The 17,171-nt window shown below is 39.6% G+C and overlaps 1 protein-coding gene and 1 long non-coding RNA gene across 2 annotated transcripts in view; one reads left to right on the forward strand and one right to left on the reverse strand.

The window, feature by feature from the left end:
- The window catches only part of LOC146510471 (polypeptide N-acetylgalactosaminyltransferase 10-like), a 344,244-nt gene that overhangs the window by 107,044 nt on the left and 220,029 nt on the right, over positions 1 to 17,171 (reverse strand). The gene's annotated exons all lie outside the window — the stretch shown is intronic.
- On the forward strand, positions 9,274 to 10,426 carry LOC146510473 (uncharacterized). The gene is made up of 2 exons (XR_014876389.1): positions 9,274 to 9,604; positions 10,164 to 10,426. It is a non-coding gene; the product is annotated as an uncharacterized LOC146510473 (long non-coding RNA).

The following is a 17,171-nucleotide window of genomic DNA, read 5'->3' on the forward strand; positions in this document are numbered from 1 at the left end:
AAAATTTGGGCTGTAATGGTTGTATTGATGTATATCAATTTGAAATGCTCCCAAAAATGGCTCCACAGCATGTAAAAATATAATATAAGCTCTGGCGGACTTGGTTCTATGGTAGGTCTTAAAGGGTTAACTTGTGTATTTGACAATGCTGGCTGTTCACCTTCTTTTACAGTAATATATCCTATACATGTTATTTTCCCCACAAATCAGTGAAATTGTCATCGTATGACTAGACATTCATAATGACTTTGTGCCAGCACAAATGTCTAATCAACTGGTCACATGCATTGATATGGCAAGTCAATGCATTTAGGGATGTAGACATGGTCAGAATGACCTCTGCAGTTCAAGCAGTGACTGATCTACTGGTTTCGTGACCTAAGCAGCGCTAACGTTTACAGAGAAAGGTCTAAAAACAAGAAAAACATTGATTAAGCTCACGTTCTCTGGCCAGAAATGTCCTTTGGTTCCAGTGATCAGAGGGGGTCCCCACACTGGTTCAAGCTGATAGGTAGGTAACTTATATAATCACTTGTAACAACCAAGGCGTGCAGAACAACATCTCGGAAGACACAATATGTTGAACTTTGAAGCAGATGGAAGACCACACCGGGTGCCGCACCTGCGAGCAAAGACCAGAAAACTCATTTGACAGTGTACACAATCTCACCATAATTGGACAATATTAAACTGGGAAATATGGCTTGGACTGATAAGTCTCTGCTGGGACATTCAAATAGTAGGGTCAGAATTTTAAACATGAAAGCACAAATTCATTCTGCCTTGTATTGATGGTTCAGGCTGTGGGTGGTGTAATGGTGTGGGGGGTATTTTCTTGGCACCCTTTGGGCACCTTAGTACCCAAAGGTGCTTAGTAGTTAAATGCCACAGCATCCACAAGTTTTTATTCTGACCATCTCCATCCCTTTATGACCACAGTGAACCCATCTTCTGATGGCTGATTCCAGCAGCATAACAAACATCATCACAAAGTTGTGTATAAGCTTTAATAACTTTAAATAAACGTAATAAAAGATGTGCATTTGCAGCCTGTTTAAGGACATTGCTAACCCATGAGGTTGCCCTGTGATTGCTGAAGTCAAATACTAATCTAGCACCTGCTATCCAAATATAAGCTCTGTGCTAAAAAAAAGTCAATGGTGTCACTCCCCAATGTTGAGCTTGCGGTCAGAGCCCTGATAAAATCAGCTTGTGCATATTAATGTGAAGATTCAATCATCTGACAAACTCAGAAACACGAGTCAAAAACAGCTGGCTAAAGTCCAAGTTTATAAGTAGAGTAATCAAACAAAGTTCATAACAGACAGAAAAGCAAACAAAGTACAAGGCCAACAAGTACACAACGCTGGCAGATGAACGGGCAAGGGTGGGCAACATGGGCACAACCACTTTACAGTAGTGCACCAGGGTATTAATCAGGAGTGTCAGGTGAAGCTGAAGACATATGGAAGAGCCTGACTCTGAAAGGAGTTCTCTTTACTTTGTGTGTTAATTATCTGGTTCAAAATATTTACATTTTGATTTTAAAGGTTGACAATATTTTAATTAAAATAAAGGAGTAGAAATCAGCCGTTTTGATGAGACAAAACCAACCAAACCAATCACACCTATGGCCAATTCAATATCAGCAATTAATACAACATGCAATGCTCACACCAAAGTATTTAGTGTAAGTAAATCCTGTGAGCCAAAAGTTAATGTTTTAGATTATTCTAAATGATGGCTTTCACACACCTTTTATGACTCTTGACTCTGTGTGTTGTCAGTGAGGGTATGTATCCCTAATATTCAGATTATTTTGAACTATTAACACTCGTACATAACACTATACAAAAAAGTTGATGTTTTATGATATTTTTCAATACAACATTCTAACGTCAACCTGTTTTCAGTACAATATGATGACATGAGCCTATTATTGCATCATTCTGATGTGTGTGTGTGCGTGTTGTTCAGCTCTCCCCATACCCTTTTATATGGCTGACTGAATTTTTTTTCCAAGGTCAACTTTGACATGGGTGCTAACAATGCTTAGCAGTCTAACATCCACAGCTTTCTAAGCCTTGGGGGGGGAAATGACCACCTAGATTGGCTAACAAACAAACAAACAAATAGACAAATAGAACTGATTACAGACTCCCTCACTTTGTAGGGATGATGATTTTTGTGAACTATATGCAGTCTTGGGGAGTAACGGAATACATGTACCGCCATTACGTATTTAAAATACAAAATATGAGTAACTGTATTCCGTTACAGTTACCGTTTAAAAAGGTGGTATTTAGAATACAGTTACTTTGTTGAAAGAAATGGATTACACGGCGGTACTTCCCTGTTTCATATTGTGGCGGGTCAGGACTGTTTGGGTTTTGTTTGACAGCTACGTTCTGTTGTTCCAGGCGGCAGCGTTACGGTTGCCATGGTTACAGGGTGACGCTCTGTCTCTGCGTGTTTCCTGGGTGAGAGAGCGCCTGTTGTTGTTATGCTAAGCTAATAGGCAGAATGCTACAGGTATAGCTCTAAAGAATGTAGCATCATAGGCAGTGTAGTCCGTGCTGCAGGGAGAATGGACTGCCATACCCGTTATGTGTCTGTGAGCGAGGGAGGGAGAAAAAGGAAAAGTAGGAGCTGTCATCGAGCAAAAACGGGAGCTGGAAGCATGTAAATATAATAATAACCACTGCAGCCAAGAAGAGAGCCTGACGAGCCCAGTTGTAAGTAAGCTATTAAGACTCGACTGTACACCGTGTTTGTGTTTTCCTCCAAAAACAATAAGTTCCTTTGCTGCAGCCTTTCAACGCCTCTCTCTGTCTCTCGCTAGCAAAGTTGACCCAGACAACAAAGTAAAGCTAGTTTTCAGCTACGAGCCGACACAGAACCCACCGTATTACTCAGAGGTCCCTTTACTACGGTTCGGAGCCGCGGACCTTCAGTAACAGTAATAAATCACAGCAATAGTACATTCATGTAGTTGTAAACAGCATGATAATATATTAAGTAATCCAAAGTATTCAGAATACGTTACTCTCATTGAGTAACGTAACGGAATACGTTACAGAATACATTTTAGGGCATGTATTCTGTAATCTGTAGTGGAATACATTTTAAAAGTAACCTTCCCAACACTGACTATATGTTTAAAAATCCTTTTTTTTACAGTTCTGGAAAGAAACAGAAAAGCACATTACATTTGTTATTGCTACATTTGTAGCTACCCGGTGTTCACAGTTGCAGTAAGAGTACATTAACATGTCACTGTGTGGAACAGGAAGAAAAATAACAAGAAATGAAAAAATATATACGCTTTTATTTCTGTGCTGGTCTCTCCAGTGAAACTGAAACTTTCATGCCAACTTGGAGCAAATAAATCCTGTACGACTGTTACTTTTACCGAAATGCTGAAATAGAGAAAATAAAACACTATTTTACAATCACCTTCCATTCCTAGATTTTATTGTCTACCTCTCCACAGCATAACAATCATTCTTCCCTATGATTACTTTTTCCCCCTCCATCACTGTTTTTGACATATTACATTCAAATCTTCCTTATCCTATCTATCCATGTATGATCCCAGACCGCCCGACGTCCCATTGGCACACCAAATATTTCATTCATCTTTGTGTTCACCACACTGTTAACTCTAACTGCAGGGATCAGGAGTTTGAAGTATCGGATACTTAAGGGGCTGCCACAGCACCCGTTGTGAAAGCCTTTCGCCATATCATCCCTAACAAACTGTGCCATATGGTTCTTACACGATGGTGGCTTGCAGCGCTGCTATTAAACACGTCACTTTCATTACAATATCCCATTTTAAAAGTGACTTGAAGTCATTTGGTTTGATTTTGATGGATATGAGTTTGCATCACTGCTTAAACCTTGCTGCTTGCAGCATGAATGGCATCACATTAGCGGGTTAGAGTTTAGAAGATTACATCTTGAGGTAAAAAAACCCAAAAAACCCAAAAAAACAAAACTCAACCAGCTTTTGGTGGAAGACACAACTTGAGTCTCTGCCAAGTTGCCAAAATTGAATGCACAGAGACATCGAAGCCACTCATCTGAATAACAAGTGTGTCAAACTGGCTTCCTTCCCCAGATGCAGGAAGAAGCTCCCAAATGCTAGTGCATAATACTGGTAGAAACCAATGCTAGTCCATAAACAACACCAAGTGCTAACAGCAATGTACTTTGTGTGCCTTTTGTTGCTGGACGTGCACGCACAGCCCTCCCTAAAATCCCTGAACATCTCTCAAGTTTTAAGACTTTCCAGTGAAGTGTTTTACTGGGTGGAAGACGAGATCAGGTTACCAAGCTCACTGGTAATGATTATTGTCAACACAGAGGAAGTCTCATTTTTATTTTCTCAGAAGGCCTGGCTGCCTGCATACCTGAAGTATTGAGCTGCATGACAATCTATCACTTAGCATTTCCAAAGTGAGAGAGTAACATTCATTTACACATGCAGCACATCAGTTTATGTTTGATCAATTTAATAAAGTTTAGACCGTGGATGTTTTCTTACAACTAAATTCAGAATGTGGCTTCTCCAATTATCACAGCAACCATCAGTACTTAGCAATATAACTATTATTGGTATTGATTGGGTTGTTTAAAACAATGCATTTGAAATTCCTGCAACTCAATAACACTGAATAAATCCATAAATTCACAATAAATACATAACTGTGGTAATGCTAGGTCCTCATCTACAATGAGATGCTGCACCAGCAGCTTTACCAACACCTTCATGCACGAGAGCATGACGTGAACAAAGAAAAATAATATGTGCATGGAGCATGTAGGCAGGACTGTGGTGTGATGCTGGTGAATGAGAAGCTCCTCGGCCTGCTGGGAGGAACATCATATTGCAGTACAAGAAAAATTGACATTCTTTATTACATTATCTATTAAAGTGCCATCAGATTTAATTTCTCATCAGTGGATGGTGCTAGTCCTGAGCCACTTGTCTGTGCCTGAATGACAGCATGTTGTCACTTAAACAGACTGATGCCATCTGTGTTGTATTCCGTTGCTAAAAGGGACTCCAACATTTTTTCTCATTTCAGTTTTTGTTAACTGTTCGGAAAAGGCCACTCCGGGTTGGGGATGAGTTCCTCCCCCAAGTGGAGGAGTTCAAGTATCTCGGGGTCTTGTTTGTGAGTGATGGGAGAAGGGAGCCGGAGATCGACAGACGGATTGGTGCTGCGGCCGCAGTGATGCGGACACTGCACTGGTCCGTTGTGGTGAAGAGGGAGCTGAGTGTAAAAGCGAAGCTCTCAATTTACCGGTCGATCTACGTCCCTACCCTCACCTATGGCCACGAGCTGTGGGTAGTGAACGAAAGAACGAGATCGCGGATACAAGCTGCGGAAATGAGCTTCCTCCGAAGGGTGGCTGGCCTCTCCCTTAGAGATAGGGTGAGAAGTTCGGCCATCCGGGAGGGGCTCAGAGTAGAGCCGCTGCTGCTCCACATCGAGAGGAGCCAGCTGAGGTGGTTCGGGCATCTGACAAGGATGCCTCCTGGGCGCCTCCTGGGTGAGGTGTTCCGGGCATGTCCCACCGGGAGGAGGCCCCGGGGCAGACCCAGGACACGCTGGAGAGATTATATCTCTCGGCTGGCCTGGGAACGCCTTGGTGTTCCCCCGGATAAGCTAGAGGAGGTGGCTGGGGAGAGGGAGGTCTGGGCTTCTCTGCTTAGGCTGCTTAGGCCCCAGATAAAGCTAAAGAAGATGGATGGATGGACAGTTTTTGTTAGTTTAAAATTTTATCATGACAAAACCACAATGGAGAATTTTTCTGCAGCAACATATTTCAGAAGAAAGAGAGTAATGTAAAATGATGAAAAAATAAATAAATGCACAAAAAGCAATTCATAAGTAACCGCTTAGTCAAAATGTATATTTCAGTTTGATTCATCTGAGCTAAATGTCAGAATGAGTTCACATAAATATGCCTCCTTGGCTTTTGTGTTTGCAGAATCTTCTGATGTAAAATAAATCTTTACTTTCTTCAGTTATTTTATGTCCAGTTCATAGAATTTTCCCTTTGCGCAGTGGAGGCTTAAAGCAACAGCCAGCTGCATCTAATCAGAGGAGAAGCTGGAAACAACCATTAAACATTTTGGTTTTCAATTCCCGTACCCCGACCGAGTCTTCAGTCTATTCGCTGTCTAGACTATAAATCAAGCTCATTAGTTAGATATGGAGCAGGGATGAAAGCTTCTGCTACCAAATAAATAACTTTTTATATAACTTTCCATTTTCAAATGCAGCCTAGACCGAGTTCATATGAAGATGTAAAAACAGGGAGAATTCCATTACTTAGATTTTTTGAATCATTAGCAGGATGTGGGACAGCCATAACTTTTAATATAGCTCTACCGTAATGCTGACCACTATTAAGCACTAAAGAGAATGATAATGGATGTATTTGTAATTCTCTGCATATTATAGATGATTAATTTCACTGACTTATGCTTAAGGTATTTGATTGCATTGCCATACCATCTATATAGAACAGTGATATTTGAATGACTGAGAGAGAAAGTGAGTGCCTTGCAGCATATTATTGCCCATATCAGTATTTTTATTCCTGTTCTCATGGTTGAAGGTACTCTGCTGGGGCCAAGAACCAATTAACCCACCTGTACCACTGTGGGTTCTGACTGGTGTGACAAGCTCTGCAGTGCCAAACTACATAATGGTACTCAGCTCAGGGTGCAGTGGGAGATCCTCCCCGCTGCTGAGCTGAATGAAACAAACTGAGCAGATCAGGAAGCAGGGGACAGACAGCTCTGCTGCTAAGCAATGAGGACAATGTGACAACAGGTGATGATCCAGCCATTGTGTGAGGCCAACTTGTCCTTGCATGCTTGCTGCCATGACTTTGCTGTTTTGGTCTCCGTAACTTTCTCCCTCATTCATTCTTTCAAGGACAAAGAAGATATAGTAATATGTGTAATTTCTAGAACAGGAAGCAATCTTTTCTTTGCCTTTTCTTTTATTGATGTACAAAATACGAGCATCCTTAGCTTTGTTCCTGAAATATACATCAACAGACGTCATGTTTGCATTAAACAGAGATTGTGAGCTAGAAGTTGTTCTTCATTAATAGGCTGCTACTACAGTTACCTGCGCAGCAAGCCACATTGTTTATTAAAGAACTGAAATGGGGGTTGTGAGGTACCTCAGGGAGGTAGACTGGTTATTATGTAAGGGTGGTGAAGGACATGTTTAAGGAGCTTGCAAAGAAAAGCGTCTGGACTTCTTTAAGTTACTTGAAGACGTTTCACCTCTCATCCGAGAAGCTTCTTCAGTTCTAAGGTCAAATGGTGGAGAGTCCCAGATTTAAACCTAGTGGGAGTTTCCCCCCACAGAGGGACAAAAGGACCCCCTGATGATCCTCTAATCGCCTGAGCCAAGGTGTGAAACTGGGTGTGGGTCCCAATCAGCCAGAGTGTCGGGAGTTTGTCATGCAAATTTGAAAATCATGCAAATTCCTGAGGTCAGATGGCCCAAGATGTGAGTGGGCGTTAAGGCGTCTGGGGAGGGAACTCAAAACTGGATTATAGATGGCAGAGAGTTGGTGTCGTAAACCACCGCCTCTGTTCAAAGATGGTCGCTCACAGTGGACATAGATGCTTCTTTCACTCCTCTTTCAAACCATCTGTCCTCTCTGTCCAAAATGTGAACATTGGCATCCTTGAAAGAGTGTCCTTTATCCTTAAGATGGGGGTCCTTTTGTCCCTCTTTGGGGGGATACTCCCACTAGGTTTATATCTGGGACTCTCCACCATTTGACCTTAGAACTGAAGAAGCTTCTTGGATGAGAGGTGAAACGTCTTCAAGCAACTTCAAGAAGTCCAGACGCTTTTCTTTGCAAGCTCCTTTGACTACGATGACCTGGATGACTGAGAACCTTCACAGACAGACATGTTTAAGGACAACAAAATAGTTGTGAGGTGTGGTAAGAAAGACAGTTGGATCCAAGGGATCGTATCAGGGAATTGGCTCTGTCCCTTCAGGTTTGCGATGCTGATGGACAGGCTGACTGAGGAGGTCAGCCAGGAGTGTCCATGGACGAAGATAGTCACAAACAACACTGTGTTACTGTACCAAGAGTAAAGGATAATGTGGAAGAGAGTCTGAAGAGGTGGAGGTATGCTCTGGAGAAGAGAGGAATTAAAGACCGTACAAGCAAGACAATGGGTGGCAGAGTTGAAGATGTTCAAATTTTCGTTGGCTGTGATCGGGGCAAAAGAGATTAGAAATGAGTATACTACAGGGGCAGCTTGAGTTTAGCAATATGGAGACAATTTAGAGAGGCTTAAATGGTTTGGGCATGTGCAGAGAAGGGACAGTAGCAGAGGTGGCAAAAGTACAGACATTCTGTACTTAAGTAGCAGTACAGATACTCTAGTAAAAGTACTGAATCAACTTCTTTACTCAAGTGAAAAAGCACAGTCTCTGAAATGTATTAAAGTAAGAAAGTAAAAAGTAGTTCTAAAAAAATTATACCATGTATATTATTGCAAATGAACTTTTTACCATCTTAATATAATGATAAAATAATATTAGTATATGAGAATATAAATGCTATTCAAATCTATATTCTAATGAATATACTCTATTATGTAGAATACAAGCATTTTAAACAAGAAAATGAGAACAGTCAGGGGTTAAAGTGAGATCTAACATGTGGAGGAACCCCAAGACTGCAGTGTAGAGGCACAAAAAGTTCTATTCTGAGCTCCAGCAAAATTTCTTAGTGTGCAGGCTGTGATCAGCTGACCTGCTGCTCTTTATAAATTTACGCAGGTTCAAGCTATCCCGGCTGTTATATTTCTTACACTAACAGTATGCTGCGTATTGTCTGTGTGTTAGACAGTATACATATGGTAATCAGTTGGAATTCAGTGAATTTAACTAAGTATCATCTTAAATTTGTCCTCTACTCTTGATGTAACCCAACACTAACCATGAAGACCACAGCCACTATCTAACACAGTGTTTTACAGTATATTCACCATAGCAGAGCAAACTAACCTTTTTTATCTCTTGGAGATAAAGTATCTGAATTTCAGGAGCGGGATCACGCCTCCAAACACGCTCTTTTCTGTTCTTATCTATATATCTTCCTCCAGTTCTACAAGCTGTTTGTTCTTGTTTCTGTGCCCCACCCTCCCTCCCCTTTTAATTCTTTAACTTCTTCACATCTATTTATTACATGGGGATCTGCGAGGCCCACACAGCAAATTCAAAAGTGTTAAATGTTTTGGTGTTAGTAGTCTTAGAGTTAATTTTACTCTAAGTAGAGTCACATTCTTTTAATGTAACTCTGAGGTGTAAAATGATAGTAGTTAAAATCGAGTGTTAAAAATGAGTGTTTCTATTTCAAATCTGGAGGTGTTACAATGGAAACATTAACTCTTGACCTCTTAACTCTGAACTCCTACAGGGGCTATGACACCAATAGAGTAAATTCACAGACTCCGCCCCCAGCACGGCTCCAATCGAAGCTGAAGTGAAGCCGTTTCAAAACATTTTGCTCTACATATTTGAGTTGTTTGCCATGCTTGGTAAGTCATGTTTTCAAAGATTGTTTCAATTATTGTTATTAGCTTTTACTTCTGTGGCTCTTTGGAGTTGAGACAAAGCTGTGTGAAAGGCATTAGCCATGTTGCTCGCTGATAGCATAATATTCTGTTTTAGCTAGCTGAAAGGTATTGTTTGCGGGCAAATACCACAGCCTTGAAAAAAGCTTGGTCAAATACACTTAAAACAATGTCTAGAATGTGAAATGTTGATATAATGGTGCTACTTGAAGCCTGAAAATGATCTCCCATAAAAAACGAGCAAACAGCAGTAGCAGACGTCCCGACTGAGTTCTACGTTAGCATTTAGATTCCTCCAAAGTTTTGTGCACACGGTTTTAGGTAAAAATGGAAAAGGTTGAGGTTTTACATTTAGTTCAGTATTACCCGTTGTCTGTGTCCTTGTCTTTTGGGAAAATACTTTACACAAGTAATGGCTCAAAAAGGATTCCTTTTTTTTTTTTTTTTTTTTTTTTTTTACTGTGCTGCAATTGATTTGTGCCATTAATTAGTGTCAACTAATTTTTATTCAATCTCCACATAGGATATGCTTGTGAAGATGGAATATGGGGGAGAGCAGAAGTGCGTTGAAGTTCCACCAAGTGATGAATGAAGGACATGCATATTGTATTTTGTATTTATTGAAATAAGTGATGAGAATGCTGTTATTTGCATTTACCAGCTCACCTATGTCAGACCTTTTGATAAACGAAATTCTAATGAAAGTGAGAACATGTACACTGTTACATCTTTCAGAAAATGTTTTGAAATTGTGGTGCACAGTTCAGAATAAATGTTTTTCAAAAACCATTGCGTCTTTTTAGTAAATGTTTATTTCCAAAAGAAATTTCTAGAAGTTCAGAACAGTAAAATTCCCGCTTTTTAGAATTAATTAGAAGATAACTCCTACGTAGCTAAACTAAAATAGTCTTTGAGAGTTAATATATAAACTCTTAACACCAAGTGTCAAATTATCAACTCCAGAGAGATTTGGTGTTTAACACTAAATCAGAGTTAACATACCAACTCTCCAAAAAGAGTCAAATTAACACTCTCTGGTGTGGACCCATATAGACACTTTAAAAGTGTTGAAATCAAATCTGACAGTGTTAATTTGGACATGCTGGATTTGCTGTGCAGGACCCGCCGCCAGTCCCCTTCAAGGCCTTCCGCAAACTGCAGCTTAATTCATGTCCAAGCCATTCACCTTTATCTACTAAAACGCTGTCAAACCTCAATGAGGACGTTGTGAAATACAAAATAAAGTCTATTTTCATGCAACGTTTGAATAATACAAAGTAAACATAAAGCATTTTAAATGACCTGACAGTTAAAAAACATTACTCTCTTAATGCTGGATCCTGTTCTGTAGCGTTAGCTAATTGCTAGGCTCACTTTAACCCCTGAGTATAAATGCTGTAATGTACACTGTGGAACCTAAAGCAGGAAGTCGCTATCGAAAATGTAAGGAGTAGAAAGTACATTTGTGTAAAAATTTAGGGAGTAAAAGAAAAAAAGTTGTTAGAAAAATAAATACTGAAGTAAAATACAGATACAAGAAAATTCAACTTAAGCACAGTGATGAAGTATTTGCACTAAACCTTCCCACTCTGGATAGTAGATACAGTGCTATTGAACATTTTTATTGTATGAGCCATCACCTTGAAAAGTTCCCAAATATTATTGCTTTAAAAAACAAAATAAAATCAGTTGCAGCTGTGCACTGCTCGAAATAACCTTTCTTAGCGCCTGTGGTTGTCTATATCAAGATGAAGCCACTGACGCAGCTAATCAAAAGGCAAAAGCCTAAAGAGTGACAGGTCTCTTGTAAATTGCAAAATAGCAGCTGACGGAAAGATGAACGAGGGTAACTGAGGGTCGAAAAAGTCTTTTAAAGTGTTGTTGGAAATTTTCAGCAAAGTAATCAGTTCTTTGGATGAAAATATCAGGAAGCTTAGAGTAAGGAATCAGCTGGGTAAAGGAGAATACAAAAGTGAGAGGACAGTTTTCTACCTAAGGATGCACGATGGATGCTTTAAGCTGTATTGATGTCCACTATACAAAAACAGAGATCAAAAAGGGATCATTAAATTCATATTAGTCATCTGTAGTTTTTAATGCCTGACTACTAACAAGTGTGCTTCATCGCCAAGGAAAATCTTACTCTTCTTCTTGCCCAAAACCATCATTTTCAGGATAGCTGGTGTTTATTAAAGGTAAAGCAGATAAATGCACACAACAAAATTAACACAAAAACATTCTCACAATTTCCAAGAATAAATGATAACATGCTCAATTGTTCAACCGCACTGCAATTTCTGACTTTGGTTAATTTTGGCAATTTTGGTCACCCGAAAAGAATAACAATTGTTTTCTTATAAATATTTTTTTAAAAAGTAACATTTCAGCTGTCTTTATATCTCATAGCAGTGTGAGAAAGCCTTTGCTCTTTACAGTTCAGCTCTAATGAAGCAAGTTTACTTTCTTCCCCAATTACTTGTAATTTGTTCATAATCATTTGAGCCATTAGCATGTGGCGGTTTTCATCAAGATAGCCATATTTTAATAATAACAAGGACACAAGGTCCACTTCACACTGACACACTACATGATTTCAGGCCTTGCTGCTGTAAATAACAGTCTGGAACATTCATTCGCCCTTTGACTCAATCTGCACTCTGCCTTCACTCCTCTCGCTTCCCTTTTCATCTTCTGGATGCTCGGTGCAATAAAGTCCAGACAGAGTAATTACAGCGTGCCAACAAACAACACAGAACCATCCGACAGAGTGCAACTTCATATGCTTTTAAGCTACTTATTTTCCCCCAGTAGCAAATTGGACACTTTGTGCTAAATCGACCGGCCTCTCCCTCGCACGATCCCTGTCAGGGTTTAATTGTGTAAACAAAAGCCCACACAGTCTGTCACCCTCCTCTACGCCCACTTTCTACTGGAACAATATTTGATGAAAAAGTCTCTCTGCTTGTCTTGCTGATTGTGATGGTTTCTCCTTTTTCCTTTTTTCCCCCCAAATTAGACAAAATAGTATTGCGTTGATGTACATTTGATAATCAATCAGTCTTTTGTGTAAAAAAGGACATTTGAGACCAGACAGATGAGTAATTGTGTTCGGGGAAATTAAAACAATATTAGGAAATGTATATTCAAGACTATAAAAAGCACAAACAGGATAACTTGTGTACAGAAACACAAATTAATATAATATATGCTGTGAGTATTTCACAAACTGCTGAGACACCAGGTTGGAATGTAATATAAATATGAAAAAACAGGAACGTTTCTGTTATCGATTGCAGAACTTTCATCCTCAAACCTCAAAATTCAAGCAGCAAGCTCATTAAATTTTAAAGGTTGTGTAGTTAAATAACACTTTGGGAATAAAATTGACAAGATACAAAACGTGATAAACCTCAAGTTAATTTGGTATTTTAAGCTTTTTCCCCCTTTTCTTTTCTACAATATCTGCAAAATTTGCAGTTAAACCATAGAGTTTGCAGTTATAAGGCATAAATTCTGTTGAATTCCTGTTAAACTGTTTTTCGTGGCTAACGCGCTTGGTTAGTGCTGGTGAACAGTGGTGGTTTTGCTTGATAAAATGATAAACCTTTACATTAGCGGGTAGGTTAAGATTGAACGCATTCTCAAGGGCACAATATTTTGTACAGTTTCCCATGCAAGAAGCTAAAATGTTTTTATTTTTATTGCAAGGGGAAATTTGAGATTAAAATGTGATCTAAATAACAGCATTTCCACACTGAAATCAAATATATTAAAAACCACAAAATATAGATGAGCATGTGAGGACATAACTCTTCTGTTTCTTGGCTTGAGACTTGTTGAACTTTTTATTTATTTCCCTTCTTTTTTCTTTAAAAAAAAAGGTGGGTCATTTTTAAATATATTCTGAGTATTTCAAATTAGTATTTATGGACACATTAAATACAGATTTGACTGCTCTCATTATCCTGGAGCTGACTAACAAGCTCCGGGATAATGAGATGTGCCATGACCCAGTCCTTGATGATTCTGTTAACCTGGTAATGCCAAGCATACCAGTTTTCTGGAGTTATTGAGAGCTCTACATCATCAATGTGATCCCCCCTGAGAAACCTAAAAAAACCCTCCACAATAGATTTTTATTTATACAATGGAGGTCATTTTAATTAAGGAACATTTCTTAATCAGAGTGCAGCATCAAGTCAATGAAACTACCAGGATATTGATCTGATTAAATTTCCTTCATCATCCTTTCTGATGGTTTTTTCACTACTTTTGCATTTGGTTAGGGTCAATGCCACTACAGGTAGCATTAGGATATACCTGGACCCTACAGAAGTTACACAGGTAGTCCCATTCCTCCAGGATACGACAGCAATACATTTCATTGTCAGAAGGTTTGCTGTGTCTCCCACCACAGTCTCAAGAGCATGGGGGAGATTCCAGGATACAGACAGCGACTCTGGGAGAGCTGGACAGGGCCATAGAAGGTTCGTAACCCATCATCAGGACCAATATCTGCTCATTTGTGCAAAGTGGAACAGGGTGAAGACTGGCAAAGCTACAAAATGACCAACAGTATGCTATTGGTGTGAATGTCTCTGAACAATTAACCAGAAACAGGCTTCATGATGGCGACCTGAAGATCCGACGTCCTCTAGTAGACCCTGTGCTCACTTCCTGACACTTTGGAGCCCAATTGGCATTTGTCATATAATACTGGAATTGGCAGGTCCATCATTGCCGCCCTGTGAAAGGGTCAGGAGAAGCCACGGAGAATGTTATGGTGCCTGTTACAGCTTTCAGCACGGCTGGTTAGGTGGCAGTACAGTGATGTTCTGGGGAGGTATATCCAAGGATGATTGCAGACACTTCTAGAGACACTGGCACCCTGACTGCCATTTGTATTGGTATGAAATCCTCGCAACCTTTGTCAAACCTTACACTGGTGCAGTCGGACCCAGGTTCTTCCTGGTGCCAGTTAATGCCTCATATCGCGAGAGTTTACAGGTTCCTAGAGGAAGAATAGTTACCACTGACTGGTCCCCACATTTGCCTAACCACGTTACATCGCAGACTGTCCAGAAACACAGTGATACCTTGGTCCAGATCTGGGAGGAGATCCCCCAGGACACCCTCCGTTTTCTTATTAAGCACAAGTACAATTTTGAGTTTTTGCAATTACATTTTGGCAAAATGGAATAGACTGACGCATCATTTTCCCCTTTAATTTTTGGTGTGCCCTTTTGGTCAGCCCTCCGTATGTTGATCGTTTTCATGGCCATCAAACAATGTGGGATCCTTTCATTCCTAACACATTGCTCAGTCCACATCAGTATAGATATCCAGCATTTTTCCCCATTTAGATCTGATGTGTTTTTAAAGGGTTCCTTTAATGTAAAAAAAAAGTGCCAGCAGTTTTCATTTGTTTAAGAAAACCTTCTCATTTCCATGTTGATAAAACAATCATTTTATTTCATTACACTACTACTCAGTGAGTCAATTTTGTCTTTTTTCTTGGTGTTATGTTTTTGTATATTTATCTGTAAAGGAAATTAACTCACTAAATTGTTAAATGGTCTAACAGACTTACAGGTGAGCCAGCATCTTGGTACACCAGACATCTACAGTGATGGGCTGGTTCAGTTTTACTTGATGACTAACCTATAAGGTATATCTCGACCTTGTGATGACTTGCACTCTTTGCATGGTCAGCTGCAAGTGCTTCCTTCTGTTTGAAGGCTTCTAGTCCCACAGTGCAGAACAACACAATATAAAAACAGTTTTGTTCCAGCAGCTATCAGCCACATAAAGCAAATCACAAGTTTGCTATCGTTCCTTACTCCATCCGTGGATTTAAAAGATAGATTTGTTTATATTTGTCCAAAAAATTATCCTCTGATTTTATTTGGTTTGTCATTATTTCTCATGAAAATGCACACATTTTAATGTAGTCGTATTTTCCGGAGCTTTATTTTCTTCATGTGACCTTTGACTTTTTCCATGTGTTACTTCCTTACTAGTCACATGAAGTCGCTGTGCTGAATGTATTTTTATTTAAACAACTTTGGGAGAATTAACCCATCTCAACTGGTAAAGCAAAAGCCGACTTGTCATTCACACAACACAGTGTCAGGCCAGACCTGCTACACTTACTATTTCTTTACATTTATTTCTTGCTTCTGTTGTTTTATAGACTCACTAACTGCAGAGCAAAACTACCTACAGGTAAAAACAAAGTTAGCATCTTAAGCGAGCATATCTCGGATAGTTTGGACAGCTAGAAAATCTTTTTTAAGCTAAACCTGGTTAAAAAGAGAAGTTGCTGCAGCATGTAACTTTTCCTTGAAGCTTAATTGCACCTCTTGCCCTCTTACGCTGACCGTGTTCCCATTCTAGGACTTGTAATCCATCAAGAGCTCTCTACTTTCAAATGACTTCTGGCCTGAGGCTGATGCATCCATGAAGCTCCCAATGGACACCAAAGGGGGAGAATGTAGATTCAGCACTTCAAATTAGCTGCTCTTCTCACAATAAACTCAAACATATAGCTAGGTAACACTCCCTAAATAATTCTTTATGCAATTAAACAAGATTATGGTTTGGTAAAAACACACTGTTTTGCAGAATGACACTGCATGAAGAAGTCATTTCCAATTTATTTATCATGCTCAAAAGGTGCAGGAAAAAGTTTTTCTAAATATTGCCCTCACCCCCGTTAGCCTTTATCTGCATGAACGCGATAGTAGCAACCAAATGTGGGAAAAGGAGTTTAAATGGAAGAAGCAATGGTGAAAAGGTAGGAACAATTTGTTGTCTAGGCATTAATATAGAGACAGAGAAATACAAAAAGACAAACCAAGTTCAGAGTGAAGTTAGATGTAACAAGCTCAGAGACCAAGGAAAGAACCAGAGAGAATAAAGGAAACTACTAACAGAGCAGACACAAAATCACAGCAATGGCCTTTGTAGCATCATCCTTCCTTCTCTGAATTATTCCACATTAATCATCTTGGTAGGAGCTGCAGCCAGCCAAAAGTCAGCTACAGTATTGTTACATTACATTTCATTATAGGTGCACTGAAACTAACTTCTAATGAATCCAAACAGCTGAAAAGACAATTTTGTCCGTTTAGACCATTTTTACACCAGCATGTCAGCACCAGTGTTGGGAAGGTTACTTTTAAAATGTATTCCATTACAGATTACAGAATACATGCCCTAAAATGTATTCTGTAACGTATTCCGTTACGTTACTCAATGAGAGTAACGTATTCTGAATACTTTGGATTACTTAATATGTTATCATGCTGTTTACAACTACATGAATGTACTATTGCTGTGATTTATTACTGTTACTGAAGGTCCGCGGCTCTGAACCGTAGTAAAGGGACCTCTGGCTAATACGGTGGGTTCTGTGTCGGCTCGTAGCTGAAAACTAGCTTTACTTTGTTGTCTGGGTCAACTTTGCTAGCGAGAGACAGAGAGAGGCGTTGAAAGGCTGCTCCAACAGAACTTATTGTTTTTGGAGGAA

The sequence above is a fragment of the Neolamprologus multifasciatus genome, chromosome 10 (assembly GCF_963576455.1).
Source record: "Neolamprologus multifasciatus chromosome 10, fNeoMul1.2, whole genome shotgun sequence".
Lineage (NCBI taxonomy): Eukaryota > Metazoa > Chordata > Actinopteri > Cichliformes > Cichlidae > Neolamprologus > Neolamprologus multifasciatus.